This window comes from Gracilinanus agilis, chromosome 4 (genome assembly GCF_016433145.1).
Source record: "Gracilinanus agilis isolate LMUSP501 chromosome 4, AgileGrace, whole genome shotgun sequence".
NCBI lineage: Eukaryota > Metazoa > Chordata > Mammalia > Didelphimorphia > Didelphidae > Gracilinanus > Gracilinanus agilis.
The window spans coordinates 337245963-337263948 of NC_058133.1; the positions used below are offsets into that span (position 1 = coordinate 337245963).

Sequence of the window (17986 nt, forward strand, 5' to 3'; positions counted from 1 at the left end):
CAATGAACCCCGATACCTTTCCCAGGAGCTTTGTTGATTTTTAAACATGTAAGACACTATGTGAACATTGAAATTGAAGACAGAAAAGTGTTGTTATAGTCACTGATGTGACCACACTTTGCTACTTGATTGGAGACTGAACTTTGGCAGGATCAGAAGGTTTTGGCCTGAAGGAGAACACTGAAATTTAACATTTATTGTGAGTTCAATATTATAAAATGATCTGATATCAGATCATGAAAAGAGAATATTAAAATAAACATATAGAACTTTCCTAGAATGATGAGGCAAATAATTGAAATAAACATAAAATGTCAAGTATTTTTTATCTTAGGATAAGTCATTAGCCTTTTGTGATGAAGTACAATGTGTACTTCAGATAATAACATCAGAATATATTTATGGGGAGCAATTTGAAAGGGAATAGAATATAGAGAAAGTTCTATTTAGCTTTTTTTAAGAACATAAGAATAATCATAGAAAGAAGATTGTGGCAAATTTTGGAAAACCTTTAAATCATATTCCTATTTAACCCAATATTGGATTCCTATAGACTAACTACAGATTGTTTTGTCTTGGTCCATTATGCTAGTAAACCTGTGGCAGCTTGAGTTAACACTCACATTCAGACAATACTGATTTGGGATGTGTGGAGCTAAAACATTGTAAAATAGATCAATAGTTAACTTTATCCCAATGTGGATTGACCTGAAACCCAACTGTGGGCCATTTGGAAGAAAATATATAAAGACTATTCTAAGGCTTACACGAGACCATTCAAAAATCACTTATGAAACCTCCTTCTGAGTTGCTCTTTCTTAATGGTCAGGTGACATTTTAATTAGAGTCACTATTTTTATGAATGGTCAGATTCTGAGTCAATGGTTAACTGCATAACACCAATCTTATGAATTTTTTGCATATGACTCTTTTCCAGATGCTGGTGTTAATCCTGCTCTTCCTCATGACAGTGTTTTTATTCTATTTTTCTTCTCAGCTTAGAGACATCATGATAAAATAGAAAGAGAGTAAACTGAGGGTCAGGAAAACATGTTTGAATCCTCACTGATAGCAGTGAGAAAGTGGGAAAGTCAATTTACCTTGCTGTGCCACAGTTTCCTTATCTATAAAACAGAGATAATAATGATACCACCTGAATCAAAAGTTTGCTGTGAAGATCAGATCATGCATACAAAACCCTTCATAAACTTTAATATGCTACATATATACTGCCAGCTATTCTTATTAACAAGGTGTACCCCAAATATTGACTATGGCTGAATGCTGAATGAAATTTTCAGTCCTTAATTTAAAAGGAAATTATTATATACTTTGACCTTCTTCCTTCTTTTCTAATTCTTCTAGGCTTCAACCCATGTTATTCAAATCAGAGAAGTTCCACAACTGGACCCATCCCTAACCCTGCCCCTATATAGGGTAAAAAGATATGGTAAATTGCTGTAAGCAAAGGAAGATAATATAGCAATCCTCAGGAGAAGCAATAGCTGGCAGTATAAAAGTTCTAAGCATATGGGACTCATTTAATTTTTTAAATTTGATTGATTAATTTTGAATAATAAGAAAAAGACAAAAAGAATACTATTTGCCATGATGATATTAGTTATTTAACATTCCATCATATACCTAGTCTGGTGCATATGGATTTGCCAGTTTCTTTATATTAATGATTAAAACTTGGTACCATTTCTGCTTCTCAAGTTTATTCTCAGAGGGTCTATCTGCAACAAAATGTAAAGGAGAATTGAGGAGGGTGAGGAAAATTTTGCCAAACAGATGTTTTATGGTGTAAATGGTCCCATGTTTTATATTTTACTAAGCTGTATCCCAATTTCCATTTCTACAGGAAAAGTAATAGAATCCTAGACTCCTGGAGTCAAAAGGAACCATAGACTAATTAGTCTACTCTGTTTGCTCAGCCAAAATTCTCCTTTACACCATATCTAATAAGTTATCCCATTTCTGCTTGAATACCTCTGAAGATGTAGATAGATCTCAGTACTTAAATAAAGAGCTCATCCATTTTCAGACTGTTCTAATTCTCTTCACAAGGACTCCGTAAATTATATAAAGGGTAAATGGATATGGTAGTTTTGGAGAAATGTTCTCTCTCTTGCTCAATGTTGATAGTATTCTAAATTCCACTGGTATTTTTTTAATCATTGCACTTGAAATTTTAGAAACAATTATACATGATTAGTTAAAATGAATGATACATGAAAAGGACAAACAGAATAGAAATGAGGAGAGTGATTATTGCTCAGATATTTTATGTTTGCTTATATTGTATACATATAAAAAAAGAGAGAGATTATATATATATATATATATATATATATATCAGAAAACATGAGGAGGTAGAAAAGATTTCATAAAATGTAATTATCTTCATACATTGTATATACATAAACATGAGTAGGTACTTATTAAGAAGAATTATTTATATATGAGGACATATATATTCTAGCTTGACAGAAGGTTTGTTATTTTAATACAACCATTTTCTGGCTATTGTTATCTAGGAACAACTCCCCTTATCTTGAAAAAGATGGACATATTATTATTTAAATAAAGAATTTGTTCTAAAATGAATAAACTCCAGCCAACTGAGCTTTTTAAAAATATCATTAGGGACATTTTCTGATTTTTATAAATTAGAGAAAACAAGATCATATGATTTGTTCGTGTTATATTTGCTACAAAAATTATTACTATTCTTGAAATAAATTTATGTTTATTTCTTTTCAGGAAATGGCTCATAATAACTAGAGAATATATAAAATATATTTCATATGTTATATATTATAAACACATACATATATGTAAATTTTATTTAACTAATGCAATATATATATTGTTTAAAACTAATTAGACTCTCATTGTATAGACATTTACATCTTTTTTTAAAAGTCTATGCCTTCCACATAGCCATTTTAACATGGTCAAGTTACTTAACCTCCCCCCAAATTAAGTGCAATCTATAGATATATTACTTTTAATTCTACATAACTAATGATTACAAAGGGTATCCCTTTTTTAAAGTAAGAATTGATGAATTTTGATAGAAGCTTACTATTTCTATTTTCTTTATTTCATTTTAATTTTGATAATTTTTTTACATGGTTAATACTAAAATGTTTTGCATGACTTCACATGTTATATGATATCACTTGCCTTATAAATAGATAATGGTAGGTGGGAGATGGGAGAATTTAAAATTGATTTTTTAATGACAACATACATTTTTTAAAAAGTGAAATAATATATTAGTTTCAAGAAGTTGTGACTTGCTTTTTTTTCAAATATGTCATATCAAAGGAGGGATTTGCACCCATGTTTCCCATCTCTGAAGTTCAGAACTCTCTACTATGCAAAAATGACTCTTTAGAACACTGGAACAATCATATCTTTGCTTTGAACCTCACATATTTCACTGTTTAGGTTAAGTAAATAGCCAATGGATCCAAACACTTGTCTAGAATATTTAAAAAATTTTAAATTTTATTTCTATACTATAGGGAACTCCCTAGTAAGAAAACCCTTATACTAATGAAGGTTAATGATGACTTTGAAATTTATAGACTTAGAGTCTTAACTATACATAGAGAAAATAACTTATACATGGTCATATAGCTATTTAGCTTTTATTATTATTTATTCATATTCATATTTTTAAAAGAAATGGTAAAATGATTACTTTGAAGAAATTTAAATCTTCTTTCTAATTATGTGAATAGAAACATTTTTTCTGCCTCGTATCAGGCCTAGTAAATCTTAGACAAAAATTTAATGAATACTTTTCTTTGAAAACATGAATTTTAAATGGTAGAAATAGGAATCAATGGAATGCATCAATGAGTTTTGCTGATTCCACCTCCTTTGCTTCTTTTATTTCTTTTTCTAATTAAAAAACAAGTTATTTTTTTAAATAGCTCTTTGGCAGGATAGGGTATAAAGAGGTGTTTAATGGTATAAGAATAAAAGTTAACAATAACATCTTTTTAATATAAGATCCTTGAGGATAGAGATAATTTTTTTGTGATCCTGGTACCTGTCAAACTAGCTAATATTAAGGAGACATTTTAAAAATGCTCATTCAATTGAATTTAAAGGAAAGTTCTTATTCATATATACCTAGAATAACAATGAAGAAAAAAGAGAGAAAGGCTGTCCAAATGAATTGCTACATACAGACTTTTTTTGTTCTATTGGGATTGGTCCTTTTTGAGATTATTCAGACTGGAAAATGCAATAATAGCACTAAAAACATCTTACTTGAAAAATAAAATCCATAATTCTGCAGTTTCATGCAGAATGAGCATTATCATTATGGCCCTGCTTAGTCAGTAAATTTAGTTAGGCCTGGCTCTGCTTCTGGAGACTGGGGGATTGCATGGTTCTCATTAAATGCAAACTGTAAAGAATTAAAAGTCAAACATGGGAAATAATTTGTTCTCCTGTGTTATATTACAAAGTTTAGGGAAAGGGGAATTATATTTATAACTGTTTAGTGTGGATAGCTCATGACCCTCTTTGTGCTATGCTGAAATTGGCAAAATGAGACAAGGAATATGAGAAAAAAAAATACATTTTGGGGGGCCACATCGAGTTTAGTAAGAAAGAGCATCCGATTCAGCTTGCTTCTTTTACTGATGACAAATCTGAGACTCCCAGACTTACCAAAGATTACACGGCTAATTAAAAAAAGAACTTAGTTGCTCTTTACACAATATTCTTTCCTACCCTGCCTACACTTAAATATACACACAAGAACATATACACTCTCAAACACATTTGTTAATGAGAAGGAAATATTGTTATGAGATTGAAATTCCTTATTTTTATAGCATAAAATAATTTTTAAAAGTAAAACAATGTATGCTTCCCAGTGATTGAAAATGTCATAAGGATCGAGAATGAAATGTTGGATTAGGAGTAAACTACATATTTTACTTCTCAGAGTAGTTTCTTCATGGGTATTTATGCCAGCATAGGGACAAAATGTCAGAGATTATCATTATTGTGGCTTGTTTGTTTGCCTTTTCCTTTTAAAAATAGTATCATAAGGTCCTCTATTCTAAAGGTAAAGACTATTTCCTTGGAGGAACAAGCAATCAGTACTCCTTTCCCACCTTCTTAAAGTTTCCAAATCACAGCTTGACCTCACCTAACATAGAAAGCCATCAAATCAAACATTTTGAGAAAAAAATTAGAGAGTTATGAAAAAGAACAGAGGGCAGTTAAAATATAATTTTCTTCATCACATTTCTTATGTTTCTTTCTCTGGATCCTTTTTTTTCAGAATTTCCATATTTTGTGCTGTGTCAAAAATATCTGTTCCATCATAGGATCATAGATCTTAACCTAGAAAAGAACATAGAGACTATCTAACTTTTCTCCTTCATTCACAGGTGGGAAAAAAAGAGCCACAAGGAGTTGAGGTGACTTAATCAAGGTTATAGAGATAAGACGTAGCAGAAACAGGCTTAATACCAGGTCCCCAAACTCTAAAGTCAGTCCTTCTTTTCCACTTTACTATATTATTTGATATACCCAGAGGACACTGCCCCCATCATCCACAAAGAGATGTTCTGTTTCATATACCATCTTTCTTATTATCAATACTTGGGCCAGTAGATTGAATAGTCACTGTAAATTCAATCAAGGTGTCTCAAATAGTTGTGTTACAATTATAAGCTTTAATAGAACTTTTGGAACAATTTTTTATATTGAATTATAATGAATTAAGATATAATGAGGCTGCAATTTCACATTCCTTCATACTGAAAGCAACTCATTTTTGTGCCTCCATCTCTCTTACATCTCTGCATATAGTGGAGAATTTGCATACAAAATAAGAGTATCAAAATGTATTTAATGAGCCTTAAAAGTTACTTAGCATCAACTACCATGTTTATAAATTTATTCACTTCGCTTACAAGAAGGTGACATGTAGTATATATTTCTACTGTGATTTATCGGTCATATCTGGTGAATTGTCAATTGGCAAATATTTGACCTCCAGGCAAAGGAAGGGTTAATCAAAATCATTTATGTATTTTAATTCGACTGGAATTAGTTTTCAATAAAAAGATGAAATGAGAAAGGTGAAAGATCATTGTTAAAGAAATCAAAAGATCTAAATTAATTTACATACATGAAATTCAATAATTACATGAATTTCAGGCCTTAGTTTCCTCACCTAGAAAATGAGTGACTTGGTTTAGGAACTTTGAATTTCCATTCCACCTCTAAATCTATGATCCTATTTGCTAAATCATTAGTTAACAAATGTTTCTAGGAGCCATAGTGATCATGGCTACAGAATTCTTTAGATCACTGAAAAATTTTCTGTAGACTATTATGATATAAGTAGTGTCAAATTTGGTATTTTAAATGAGTAAAAAGTTTCAGTTTTGAAAAATAGCAGTAGTTAAAATTCTTTAGGATCATGTATATTTATGTTTTATTTGGCAGATACTTAATGTGAACACTGTAAGTTCTGGTTACTGATTATGCCATGAAATAATGCTTCTTATTGTCTTTGGAAGTATGATAAGAGCAATTCTGCCAAATCTTTCTTTTTTTTGTCTCTGTTCAGTGAATCTAAGTCCTCTTTCCATTTAGATAAAACACCCTTTTGTCTTTTTGTTAATCATGAATATTTTGTCTAGATTGTTATGATTCAGCTCCTTCAGTAGTAGAATGTCCATTTGATAGTTGGACAAAAATCTTATGTTAGAGAATGGTAAAGTTAATGTTCATAGACTAAGACTTTTCCTTCTCTAGACAATAATGTAATGTTTAATATGTAAATATATATGTACATATGTATAATGCAATATTTAAAATGTGCAGAAGAGAATGGAGGAAATTCAGGAGGAAGCAGAGATAAGCAGATGAATTTTGAATACAACACTTAGTTTGTTATAACTTTTTGTTAAAATGTAAGTGTTATGAATAGAAATTGAGTTTCATATAAAATCCATCTGCTCTGTATATGGAAAAAAAATTTTAGAGCAGCTGTATAGGAAATATAATCTAGGATTATTATACTAGAGTTAGGCTGCTCTCCTTGCCTAAAGAAGTCCAATATAATTCTCTAAAGTCATTGATTAAAGTCATTAATTCATACGTATTCACCTTATTATTAGGTATCATTAATTAACATTCCAGTTCCATTTTAATATTTAACATTGATTAATAAGGACAAAAGTACAACAACTCAATAACCCTAAAGATACACTCTCTCCATATCACCTCAGAATCTGAGGAGAGTAGGTTTTGATTTAACATAATTTCTACATGATTGCTCCCATGAAGTTCTTGCTATATCCTATCATGTCAGATGACTTTTGTTACCAGCTATATAGGAGCCAACTCTCAAAAGTTATACCTCAATTCTTGAGAAATCAACTCCACTCCCAAACTCATAAAAACAGATATTTGGATGCTTAGATTTTCTAACTTGCCAAATTCTCAAGGTCATAGACTCCATATATATCTCTACCTACTTTGGAATAAAAAAGATCCAACTCTAAGTCAAGTATATGTTAAAAATCCACATCAATCTCAGAGGGAAAGACACCATGGCTTCTCATTACAATATTATCTCTCACTGGCTGTAGTTAGAGAAGTCACACAAAAAACAACAATCCATTGAGAGACCACAAATAGTATGAGACTGATTAAGGCCTTTTGAAAGCATCCTTAATTCTAATTTTGCAATTGCTGTCAAAAATACTGTATATTCCACCTTTTGATTATAATGATATCTAGTCTATACATGATTTAAAATCTCTTCAATACACTACCATTACATTACATTACATTCTCCCAGAAACAGGCTCCCTAGCCATTTCCACATTTGAAAAAAAAGTATCAGAAGTCTTCTTCCACAAAATTTAAAATAAATAAGTAAATATGTATTACTTTTGTTATATATTTTAAGTGAAGAGATAAAGGTCCTTTCTTCCTTCCTTCTTTCTCTTCAAACTTTTATATCTATCATGGGCAACTGCCACATTTGCAGAGCACTATTGGTCCTCTCTGTCTCTATAGAAATAAATATGTATTTGGAAATATTCTTTTACAGAGAAAGATAAACCAACCAGCAGACAGAGAAAAACTGAAATTGTGATTTCGTTGAGTTAAGGGAATCCAATATGAGGAAAGTCCTAGCTCCACAGGATGGGATCTTCTTTACAATTTTAAATCTCAAAAAGTTGCCTAGAAAATTGAGAAACTTTCCCAATGTCATACAACTGATATTTGAAAATGGCAGGATTTGAGGTGACTTCCTGCTTCTCAGGCTGGCTCTCCATCCACCACACTATGCTGCTTATGTAAATAGAAAAGAAAAAAAATAAAACTATGTTTAAATGTAGGCATATATAAAATGATTAATACTTTTTCATATATGCCAAGAAAATTATAACATTATAAAATATTATAGCATAAAAGAATATAATTGATTTTATAATCCCTCTCTTGAGACTCAAATTCAAAAATCACAATATATTTGAAACTATTTATTAGTAATATAGTCAAATCCAAATGATGGTTCTTGAATACTAGTAATAACTACTCAGTGTGAACACCTGTGAAGGAGATAAGATGCTTTCAAATATGAAGAGTTTACCTAAGACTTCCTCTTCAAAATTTCTAATTTGTACTCTTGAATATTCTTTGATAGATTACTAATTGACAGGATGTTCAAATGAAGTACTATCGGTTTTATGAGAACAACTTAAAATCTGAATGATTTCCTTAGGTAGTTGGGATCGTTTATTATTTAGCAAGCTTAGATTTACACATCATAGGAAAAATAAAAGAGACACAATGCTTACTCTAAAAAGAAACAATCCCAACCATATAAAATTCATGCTGCCCAAAACATAGACTTCCATTAGAAATCCTGTGTCAGTGTCTTCAAAGATTTTCTTCTGATGTAATTCAATTCTTGTGGGATGACATATATGTATAAATAAGTGCAACATATGTGCACAATTGTATTATAAAGAAAGCATATCAAAGTTATATTGTATACATATATGTGTGTATGCATAAATATGAGGATATCTGTGTGTGCATTACAATGAGAAATACAAAAGTCCTTTAGCACAAATAAAGTTATAGCTAAACAATTGGAACAATATTAATTGCTCATCAATTGGCCAAGCCAATAAAATAAAACTAAAAAATGACAGCCTTGCCTAAATTAATCTACTAATTCAGTGTCACACAAATGAAATCACTGAAAATTATTTTATAGAGCTAGAAAAATATCACAAAATTCATCTGGAAGAACAAAGATCAAGAATATCAAGGAAATCAATGAAAAAAAATGAGAAGGAAGGCAGCCTAGCAGTACAAAGCAGTAATCATCAAAACAATATGGCACTGACTAAGAAATAGAGCGGGATATTAGTGGAATAGACTAGCTACACAATACACAGTAGCAAATTTCTATAGTAATGAAATGTTTGATAAGCCCAAAGATCCAAGATATTAGGACAAGAATGCACTATTTGAGAAAAATTGCTGGGAAAATGTAAAAGAAAATATAAAAGAAAAAGAAAAGAAAAATGTAAAAAAAAAAACATCTCACACCTTATACTAAGATAAAATCAAAATGTATATACATGATTTAGAAATAAAGGATACTAGCATAAGCAAATTAGGTAAGCTTTGAATAATTTATCTGTCAAATCTATGGATAAGGGAAGAATTTGTGGCCAAACAAGAGACTGAGACCACTATAGGATGTAAAATGGATAATTTTATTATATTAAATTTAAATGTTTTACACAAATAAAACCAATATAAGTAAGATTAGAATATCATAAAGTTAAAGAAAAATATATATTTATAGCAAATATCTCTGATAAAGGCCTCCTTTCTCAAATTTACAGGGAACTGAGTTAAATTTATTATTATTATTACTTTAAACCCTTACCTTCTATCTTTGAACTGACACTAAGTTCAAAGACAGAAGATTGGTAAGGGTTAGGCAATTGGAGTTAAGTGACTTGCCCAACTAGGAAGTATATTAAGTCAAATTTTAATCTACCTTCCATATCCTGCCTGGCTTTCTATCCACTGAGCCCATCTAGCTGACTCTGAGTCAAATTTATAAGACTAAAAGTTATTCCCCAATTGATAAATGGTCAAAGGATACAGACAGGTAGTTTTTAGACAAAGAAAAATGTAAGAGTTAAATTAGGAGTTTGAAAAAATAAGAACACAGCTTTTAACAAATTTTAATATAGGAAAAGAGGTATATAGGAAATATAGGAGATAGAGATATTGCCTAACTCCTAAAATTATAACTATAAAACTAAAAGCTCTAACTACCTATAACTATTTTTTTGCCTATAACTACTTATAACTGCCTAATATTAACTATAACTACCTAATATTGAGAAAAGTCCAAATAATCAATAACAAAATTCCAACCCAATTCAAGACCAAACCCAATCTGCTGTTTTCACCTAAGATCTGCCCATCAAGCATGTCAAGTTCTCTCCTCAGCAACTCCCAACCAACCAGTTCCCAAATGCCCTCTAACTGCTAGCACCTAACTCCTAGGAACCGAACCTCAGCAACTCACTCTGGCCCCTTTTATATCTTTTATTTTAACCTCACTTCCTGTCTCTTTGGTTTCTACTTCCTGTCACTGTGGGCTGATTTATGCCTACACATCTCTATGGTAAGAGGACCTCTAGGTCTCCTATTAAATTAAAATAGGAATAAAGAATTCCATTTTATAAAAATCAAGGCTTTCTATAGTCACATGAAAAAGTGCTATACATTTCTCTTCATTAAAAAAAATTCAAATTATAACAGCTCTGAGGTACACCTTACAACTACTAGATTGGCTAATACGACAGAAAAGAAAAATGATAAATGCTAAAGGGGGATATGGGAAAATTGGGACACTAATACACTGTTGGTGGACTTGTGAACTGATCCAACCAGTCTGCAAAGTTGTTTGCAACTATGCTCTAAGGCAGGGGTCTGCAACCTTTTTGGCCGTGAGAGCCATAAACGCCACATTTTTAAAAATGTGATTTCATGAGAGCCATACAGTGCTCACAGTGCCGCTCCTGTAACAGTGCCTGAAAAAAAAAAATTGAATTTATAGCTCCTGCAGAAAGAGCCATATCTATCTCTCAAAAGAGCCAGATATGGTTCAAGAGCTATACGTTGCAGACCCCTGCTCTAAGGCTTTAAAACTGCATAACTTTTGATCCATTACTGCCACTCCTGAGTTTATATCCCAGAGAAATTACAAAAAAGAGAAAAGGACCTATTTGTACAAAAATATATCTTATACCAGTTCTTTTTGTGGTAGCATCAGAATTGGATATCAAGGGGATGTCCATCTATGGTTGAAATGATTGAACAAGTTGGGGTATATGATTGTGATGGGATATTAATATGCTAAAAGAAATGATAAAAAGGATGATTTTAGAAAAACCAAGAACCAAGTGTATGAACTAATGTAAAGTGAAGTGAACAGAACCAGGAGAACATGGTACAGAGTAGCAGCACTATGGTATGAACAAGTTGTGAATGACTTAGCCTCACACTGATCCAAGAAAATCTCCAAAGACTTCATGATGAAAAATGCCTTCCACTTCCAGAGAAACAACTGAATACAGATTGAAACATGTCTTTCACTTGCTTTCTTTGTTTTTGTTGTTGTTCTAATTATCTTCCACAAAACGACTAATATGGAAAAATGTTTTCCCTTCTTCCACATGTAAAATCTATATCATATTGCTTGCTCTCTTGGTGAAGGGATTGGAAAAGGAAGATGAGAGGAGGAGAATTTACGTAAAAAATGTTTTTAAGATTAAAATGTTTTATATGCAGTTGTAGAAAAATATTTTTAAAAATGAAAAATGCTCAGTATTGATAACTAAAAATGTGTGTTCCATAACTCACCTCCATACAACATGGTAATATGATGCTAATTCTATTTATTCTTTTGCCAGTTTCTCATGTTCAACTCTTGTCCTGAAAATGTCTTCCAACTTTTCCTGTTCCAGTTGGAGAGTCACAAGGTTTTGATCAAGGCCTTATTAACCGGAGCAGATATTCATTTGGCAGAAGTACATATGGCAGAATGAATTCATCCATTGGATTTGTGGGAACTCAAAATCATTTTGGGTTTCTTCCTTACGATAAGCGGGAGGGCTGTAGCATTCAGCACTGCAAGGAAGGCTGCTTGCAGTACAAAGGCTCACAGGAGGTTGTTTATCAGCATTTACAATACTGGTCACCAGTTCACTGCAGATCTAATTAACCCTGTACCCTTGAGGAGGCTGGTATGCTGTTTCTCTGAGAATCTTCCATATCGCCTTAGTGAGACTTTTGCTTCATCATGCTTGAAAATGTTTTGTTTTAATGATTTTACCTCATTTTAATTATTTATATATCTTTTAATTATGTTGATATACTCAGAAGCCTTGCAGCAAATGGCACTTGAAAAAATACTTTAAAAAGTAACAGTGGATTTTATGTATCATCTTTTGACATTTAAGCTTTTAAATCAGAAATAGGTTAATAGAGGAAGCTAAAAGTAGGAAACATATGCCTCTAGGGTGCTATCCAGATCTTTCCATGGCAAAGATGCTTCTATTATGTTGTATTTTCTTTAACTTAATCTCTAAAATATCAAGAAATTTCACAATATGCCTTGGACTTTGAATTCACTGTCAGATGTCTCCAATCTTGGAAAAATGTTCTCACTATTTAATTAACTTAAACCTTCTCCTTTTCAATTGTATCCTCAATTGTAATTAGAAGCACATGTCTCTACATTTCTAATTAGTCCTGGTATTTAATATTTATTAAGTGTGTACAGGATAGATGACACTGTTCTTGACTCCTGTGGAAGTATAAGAGTTTTAGCAAAGAATTCATTGGTTCTGTTTCCAAGATAGGCCACATGTGTTACAAAAGTGAATCAATGTGGAGTCAAGGATTTGATATTAGGGGGGAAAAACACCTTTCCCTAAACCTGATGAATGAAACAAAGTACTCAGTACAATCCCTCAGTCAGTCAAATAGCATTTATTAAGCACATTCTATGTGCCAGGCAAGACCTATACTAGGTGATTCAAAGAAAGGAAAAAATCCCTGTTATCAAAAAAAAATCTCACAGTCTAATGGGAGAGGCAGTATGACACCAAGCATGTAAAAACATGAGGATAAATTGTAGACATTAAACAGAGGAAATGGACTAGCATTAAGGTGCATGAGGAAAGGTTTTCCATAGAGAGTAGAATTTTGGCTGAAACTTAAAGGAAAATAGGGAAATCGGGTAGTGAACATGAGGAGAGAGGGAATTCCAGACATGGGGAACAGTCTGTGAAAAAGTCTGGAGACAAAAGATGGAACTTCTTGTTGAGATGACAGAAAAGAGTTCAGTGTCCCATGTCAGAGGGCAGAGAAGAGTGTGGCAAGGAAAGATGAATTAGGGCAGGGAGAGAAAGGAAATGAGTGCAAGAAGATTGGAAAGATAGGAGAGGACAAGGTGGTGAAAGGTTTGAATACTAAACAAAGTCCATTTAATTCAAGCTTTCATTTGAAATGTGAGGCAACTGAGGCCAGGGTTTGTGGTCGTGGAAGGCAGATTGGGGGTTGGCTGTGTCTGGCTTTAAAATGAGTTAATAGAGAATAATTCCTATGCCAGGTGTAATGAAGTAATTTAGGGAACAGAATAGAAATTTATAAGAGCTTGGCTGTTAGCTTTAAGCATTCTGTATTGGAATGCAACTGGGGGAGGAGTGAATTGTCATTGCTGATGTGAGAGGGTTTTTGGAACAAATGTTCAGCCAGCAGTGACTCCGTGAGCTTGGGATCTTTGGGATTGGAGAAGCTTGAAGACATCTCTCAGCAACCCTTGGTGGTGGGAGTGTCTGTTTCTGGTGGACAGTTTGCAGGCATTCTTTCCTACCTGGTATCTCTTGGATTATTGGCTGTGCAAGAAGTTGGTTCCTGTTATCCTGAAGCCATCAATGAAGCAACCTGGACAGACCACTTGTGAGAATCCCAACACCCAGCTCTCTCCCTCTAGTCTCCAGTTAAGGCTGTCAGCCTGACTGAAGTTGGGTTGACAGAGAAACTCTCTCTTAGGACTTAATTTCTTGTCAGTTAGCTAATCCTATTTATAGAAATACCTCTCATTCTCCTTACCCTTTTTATACATTAAACTATTTTGTTTTCCTTCTTGTTTGTTTCCTTTCACCTCAAAGAACCCATAGCGTGTGAGTAGTTAATCTTTGTGTTATTTCCTGGTTTGTGACAGAGACAAGTACTTCCAACTGTCATTCCTTTAGTGAAAGGGTTATCAGATTTACTCAGGCTCTGATACCCTATCCTTCTTAGTGAGTTTAATCTGTGAGTGGCAGTTGCTCAAAACACCTACTGGTTTGTCATAGATTAATTTATATTTATAATATTCTTTTAAAATAAGGGCCTTGACCTGGAAAGTCTTCAAGTGTGACAAGATAGAAGTCCCTTTCGAACCACAGATTTGGGAAAAGTTTCCTGAATAATCAACAATACAGGCACTTGTTTGTGATGCCTCACTCTTCTTTTTCATTAGTCTTCTTTTCCTTCTAATTGCTTTCCTTTTGGGAAGATAGTTTATGGAGTCATATTTCATTGAGCTCTCCAGTGAAAATTGGGCTTCTAAATCATTTACCACCAACCCCTTTGTTGATGCTTAAATAAATGTTGGTGTTTAAATAAATGCAAAGTTTTAGTTTTATTTCTACTTCCACTCTAAAGTAAAATCACATAGGACCAACAAAACAAAATGGAAAGAAAAAGAAAAGCTGATAAAAGTTGGATAAGAAACTTAGTTAGGGGGACTTCCCCCTGAAATAGCTAAAACAGTGGCAAGGCTAAGAAAAGTACTTGGACTGTTAAGATGAAGACCCTAATTTGTTTTAGAACAAAAGTTAAATGTAAAGTTTATTAAGATATCATTTCTCATGAAGTGAATTTCTTAAAAGAAGCTGTGACCTAGCCATGAACAGCATGAGCGATATTTGGGTTTACTCTGAACAAATCTGAATTTCATACCAAAATAACATTCTAAGAGGGGGAAAATACTGTGCTGGATAATTTCAGCTAGGACACTAAAGTTTAAATCTTGTTTTCTATATGTTTATAAATATTTTTATACTTGATACATGCACATGTAGACACACATACTCTTAACTATTTACTTGCTTATCTTTACTCTTCATTCAGGTGAAAATTTACTTTTTCTTTGTTGATATTTATGAATAAAAATTTATTAAAATAAGTGTAATAAATATCTATCATCCAAGCTTCTTCCCTTGTCACTGTGTAGATAGAGTAAGGGACTAACTTTGCTGAGATTTTAGAGGTCTCTTTACAATTGATATTAGCAGAATTTATAACAAAGTAAATTTTACTTAGAAAATTATGTGAAATAATTTTTTCATTCACTAAAGCATATTCATTTAAGCAAGCATCTTACTCTAAAATAAACACTAAAGAAAATTTAAGTCTCCCTCCAAGGAAAGAAAAAAATTGCTCTCAGTCATGAAGAAATATATAGTCTCTAGCCTTCCTTGAGCAAACAATCAAAGCATATTAATGAAATGAATTTTAAACAAAGGGGTACAATATATTGAAATGCTCATTAATTTGAATATCTCCACTGATTCTAGAGATACATATGTACCTATGTACAAAAGAGGTTAATTCTATATTTAACAAAAAATATTATCTTATTTTCTATATTAACAAGGACATTTGAGGTGTCACGTGGTTATTTTCCTGAAAATAAAAATCAGACGTCTTTCCCTCCCACTTCATGTATCTCAATCATGGCTCTCCCTGCTGCTGTTGAGTCCGACAACCTGGGCCTTGCTCCACACAGCCCTCCGGGCCCTGCCTCCCACTATGGCCACAGCCATGCCTTTGAGGGCCTCCTGGGAGGAGGAATCGCAGGTGTGCGGGCACCCTGGGGTCCCCACTCTACCTACTTCCTGCAGTCATGCTGCAGCCAGCGGGTGCAGAGTCTGTGTTCTTACAGTTGCAGGGTTGGGGGTGGGGCACACCGAGTGGGACAAGGTCTTTGCAGAGTTCCTGATGGATGAAATCAAAGAGGAAAGGAAAATCCAGGAACACAAATCCCTCCCCAAGATGTCTGGAGACTGGGAACTGGGGGTGCAGGGCAGGGAAGCCAAGCTGGCCTGGAGACTGGCCAGGGAGAGAATCAAGGTCACCTTCAACATCAACAACAACATCCTACCGACCATCACTGATGAGCTGGCAAAGGGACAGAAGGCCCAAGAGCAGGAGGAGCCTGAACTTAGGGCAACTCTTAACTTTGTGGTGGAAGTTGTGAAGGACGACCTCAAGAAGAGGAGGATGAGAGCTACATTTTCTCCATCAGGGAAGTTAGCTTTCAGCGCCCAACACTGAATGGAAGGATAAAAATTACATCCTCAACACAGATTCCCTGGACTGGACCCTGTCAGCAAAGCCTTGGAGCACCAGGAACACATCAACTTTCTGGAGGATGTGAAGGACTTCCTCAAGTGTCAGTAGGGGAATGGAAGATACCCCCCCCCCACACACACACACACACTAGTCCTCAGAAAGGGGTTGGGGAGAGAGAAGAGTTATTTATCTACAATCATGGAAACAGTTTGTAAAATCATTTCAGACATAAATGAGATGTCCCCTAACCCGCTTTATTTTTGTTGCTTCCCTATAAAGAAAGACCTGTCCCGCCATTTTTGTACAGCCACAAGAATGATGAGAAATAAAATCACTTGGACTTAAAAAAATCAGATTGGGGGATGACTGACTGAACAAATTGTGGTATCTGATGGTGATGGAATACTATTGTGCTGAAAGGAAAAATGAACTGGAGGAATTCCATGTGAACTGGAAAGACCTCCAGGAATTGATGCAGAGTGAAAGGAGCAGAGCCAGAAGAACATTGTACACAGAGACCAATACACTGTGGTACAATCAAACCTAATGGATTTCTCTACTAGCAGCAATGCAATGACCCAGAACAGTTATGAGGGACTTATGGGAAAGAAACCTATTCACATCCAGAGAAAGAACTGTGGAAGCAGAAACACAGGGAAAAAAACAAAACAAAACATATGATTGATCATGTCTTTTGATGGGGATATGATTGGGGTTTTGATGTTAGAAGATCACTTTACTGCAAATATGAATAACATAGAAATAGGTTTTGAACCATGATACATGTATAACCCAGTGGAATTGCTTGTCAGCTCTGGAAGGTGGGGAGGGGAGAGGAGAGAGAAAGAACATGAATCATGTAATCATGGAAAAACATTTAAAAAAAAAAGACAAAACTAAGATGTGGCTTGGTGGCTCAAGGGGATAGTTTAAGCCTAGAGATAGAAGATGCTTGGTTCATATCTGGCCTTAGACACTTCTTAGCTGTGTGTCCAAGGGAAAGTCATTTAACCCCCATTTCCTGACCCTTACCATGCTTCTGCCTTAGAACCATTGTAAAGTTAAAAAAATTAAAATGCAGAAATGTTAATACTGAATTAAGAATAAACTTATTAAATAGTATATTAATTTCAACTACTTCTTCTGGTATTCAAAATTATAGTGAAGAAATGGATAAGGTGAAACAAACAAAAATTTATATTAAATATTCAGCTGATAAGTCTTTGGAATCCAATTTTAAATTTTTATTTTTTATTCTTAATAAATGCATCTGTATCACATCACACTGTTTAGTTTTCAGGTGACTAGAATTAAAGCACCATCCAATACATAGATGTGAAGAATTAGTAATTAGACAATCAATGTTTATAGAATATGAGAATGAAGAAATGAATCACAATCAGGGAAAATTATCCTATTTTAGGGGGAGTTTGGATAAAAATGCATGCCTATTTGCTTTCCTATAAAGCAG

General features: G+C 33.4%; 1 pseudogene; it reads left to right on the top strand.

The window, feature by feature from the left end:
* The first annotated feature begins 15972 nt into the window (after positions 1-15972).
* LOC123246526 lies at positions 15973-16623 on the top strand (annotated as a pseudogene).
* Positions 16624-17986: the final 1363 nt, after the last annotated feature.